The following is a 3,851-nucleotide window of genomic DNA, read 5'->3' on the forward strand; positions in this document are numbered from 1 at the left end:
GGTGAGAGTGAGGAAAATTAGCCTGCCTCAGCTAGAAGGGGATATAGAGGGTTGGCTCTGGCTGCAGGTGCTTTGGAAAAGGCCATATAAGAGGAAGATCCATTGAACATTATCATTGACAATAATGAATGTTTTTTCTTCCTTGCACATCTAAGAAAACAAAGGCTCTTAAGGTCATATTTTCTAATCTAAACTCATGTGACACATTTTTCTGAAACTGAATTAAAATATTCATCTTGTTTAAAAAAAAAAACAAAAAAACAAAAACTCCCACAACTCACTGCCATTGAGCTGATTCCAGTTCATGACTCTTCATCTGAGCGTCTGAGTCTATAAATCTCAGTGAAAGGAAGCTGCCTCTTTCCCCCCCAGAGTTTCTTGTGGATTCAAATCACCTGAGATGCACAGCCTTTTGTTTAAGAGTGTCACACGTGAAGAACAACTACATTATCCAAAGCTTTCTGTGTACTACTTACTTTAGAAAATATTGCAACATCTCAAATCTATCTTGGAAACTTTCATTTAAAAAAAAGAACAAAAGAACAACAAAACAAAAAAACCCCTTTAAATCCTAAATACAGAGTTGTAGATTTTGAAAAGCTAGACAAGATAGAGACCTTTATGGTACATGCTCTCAGACCTGCTCATAGTTCCATAGAATTGTAAAAAAAAAAAAAAGAAATGCTTATGAAAGTCTTTATTACCATATAAATAAAATTTATTTTACTTATTTCTGAACTGTTAGGATTCTGCTTTCTTCAAAATCCAATCACCCAAAAAGAATCTAGAAATTTTACTGGTATTAAAAGAGTTTCTGTGAGGTCAGAATTGTTTGGCACACCTTGAGCTTCCTTCCGTTCAGTCTACGCACAAGAAACTGGTCCTAGTACACCTACACATTTCCCACAGTATTTTAATTCTCAGATGCCCATTAAACCATCTATCTTCATACATATCAAATGAGAAACTATACAGTGTTTTGAACTGGTCATTTCTTGAATCTTTTTGTCAGGCAGAGGGCTTATAGGCTGAGCATACACAAAAGAAGAAAGGCTTGGAGGTAGAATATATAACCAGGCTTAAGTATTGTTAGTTTCATTGTCTTCTGTGGAGACTGTTCTTAAAAAAGAATAATAATTACATGTGTAATTTTTTTCTAAAATTTGGCAATAATAATTGAAGTTCTATGATAGTTTTTAAATGATGTGAGTATTCAAAAGTCTGGCAGTTTAATACTCTGATCAACACAGTTTTACAGTTTTATGTTAGAATGGATAGAAAATAGAGTACACTCTTGAAGTCTTAGAAAGCTGCTAGAACCTCAACAAATAGAAATGCATTAACTCTAGACTGCTTTATAACCTCTCCAAAATGCTTGCTATCTTTGTGCTGCTTTAAGTCATTAAATTAAGTGAATACCTTCACATTAAAAAATTATTGATGGAATGTGCAATCCTTTATACTCCTTTCCAGTGAAGCAGTGAACTTGAGAGCCTGTCACCGTTGCTCCTTAATCAGTAAGAAGGGGTCATCTTTGACTGACATAAGGCACTCTTACCCTCAGGCATTTATCACGTAGCTTCCACGCCAATAGCATCTCCCGCTGACGTGAAACTTGCGGAACTGGGAATGATAATTGTTTTTACAGCAAATATGGATTGAGTTAGAAAGGTCAGTGATGGTATTACTGGAATTAGGCAGTGCCTGGTGATGTCAAGACACGGAATAGTTAACTATTCCTGGTAAATCAAATTATATTATCAAGAAATCACCTTGTAGGTTAAAAAGAATTGTGGTGGCAGGATACACTTTGGTGGTTAGTAGTTCACGTAGCATTAAAGAATCTTAGACTATAAATTCATTAGAAACAACTGTGGTATTGTTTTATTTGCTTCCAAGTGTACATTTTTCAAGCTACTGGGAAACCTTACCCAGAAAACAAAAGACCTTTTAAGGGCTGATAACATCATTGTTCAGTTGATGTTTAAAAAGTTTACTCCCTTATGGTAAATGCAAATCTTACAGGATATAAAAAAATATACTTAATTCATGCTTCCTTGTTAATGAAAGCACCAAGCAAAAAGGGTTCATACGCATCTTTGTTTCCTGAGATGCAAATTATGCTAATTGTTAGAAAGGAGAAAAACATCATATTAAATTGTTTGAAAAAGAGGCTTGTTAATTTTTTCCTTTCTATTACAAAGCTTTTGTCATAGAAGAATCCTTCTACAATTTAGGATTATTTCCAAGTCAAAAGTGATTTCTAATATTTTGTGTATTTGAATTAATAGATTTTTTTTTAAGTTTTTAGATGTTTGGTTTTTGTTAGCAATACACTTATTCTCTGCTTAAAAAGGAAACCAAAACAACATTTAATTGGTTTTATAAAGAACATTTTTTTTTTTTGCTGTTGAAAATTTTATATATATTTGGATCTTTTGGAAAGAAACATGGTGAATTATTTTCTTGGTCTTTACTTGCTTATATATAATATATAATACTCAAACAGTATTGTAAGCAAAGTAGTTACTTAGCAGCATTAAAACAATATTCCAAAGAATGCTATGCACTGTTGTGTGTGGTATATTGTAACATTTAATAATTTCCTTTGATAGAACAAAGCAACAACAACAAAAGACATCCACATTCAAGCATCTACCAATAGCTGTCGTTAATGAGAATGGAATTATTTCCTGCAATCTTTTGGTTTGTTTTTGTAATATTGCTTCCAACTCTTTTTAGGATGTTGAATCTGTATCTCTTCTACTCTTCCTTACCAAAATACCTAAATTGATCAACTACACATTAATACTTAATTGGTGTCAAATTCTAATTGAAAATGACAAGCTGCTTTAGAACATACATATTATTTAGCTCTATCAAAGAATCAGAGTTTGGGGCCTTAAAAATATATTTAATGCTCTTAGAATTCTGAGCAGGTAAGGTTGAGAATCTTGAATCCAGCTTTGAATTGACACCTATCATATATTTCTTTTCATTGTATATGAACTAAAATTGCCACTGCTTCTTCATTCATTGTCTCCAAATGAAATAGTCACTTTGGGGGTGAAAATAATTGAAAGTGGTGAGAGATAAAAAGAATTCAGGTGTTGTCAGTGATTTATCAACTTGGTGTGTGTCAGTTATGGCTTATGTTATGGCTCTGATTTTTCTAATAACCACATAGATTTAGAATAATTTTTTGTTTGAAGAAATATTTATGTTTGTTTTTGGAATTTGTCCTGCTGATGCATTTTTTTCTAGTTGGATTGGTTTACTTTTACAGCATAGAGACAGACAATTCAGTAAAATTAAATTATTATTTTTAAAAAAACTTTCATGTACAATTAAAGGTGAAATTACAAAAAACCCAAAAATTAGAGAAGAGTGTGTATGAGGGAAAAATTATTAGGAAATCACTCTGGTTTATTGAAATCAATATGGCATATATTTATAGGTGCTGTTCAATGTGTTGAAAAGTTAATGAAAGTAAACATGAGGCAAAAACTTATAGGAAAATCTTTAATCTCAGGAATGAAATGTACTTTTTAATGTTTTTAGTATTACTCAGTAAACCAAGGTCCAGATACATATTGTTCAGTAAAGCAAGGCTTACAGAACATTCATTTTGCTGTAACTCAATTGAAAATTTCAACTTTAATGATATCAGAGAAATAGGCTATTTTGTACTAACACTCAATCCTTTTTTCAAGGTTTGACAAATCTTACGTTAGAGCAAGAAAGACATTCTTTAAAAAGTAGTTTAATAGAAAGACATTCTTTAAAAAATAGTTTAATAATGGTCTTATGCAGTATTTCTTCTTATGAGACTGAATTAGTTCACTCAGTGT

Source organism: Elephantulus edwardii, unplaced genomic scaffold, assembly GCF_000299155.1.
Source record: "Elephantulus edwardii isolate Elephantulus edwardi_28Jun2011 unplaced genomic scaffold, EleEdw1.0 scaffold00043, whole genome shotgun sequence".
Lineage (NCBI taxonomy): Eukaryota > Metazoa > Chordata > Mammalia > Macroscelidea > Macroscelididae > Elephantulus > Elephantulus edwardii.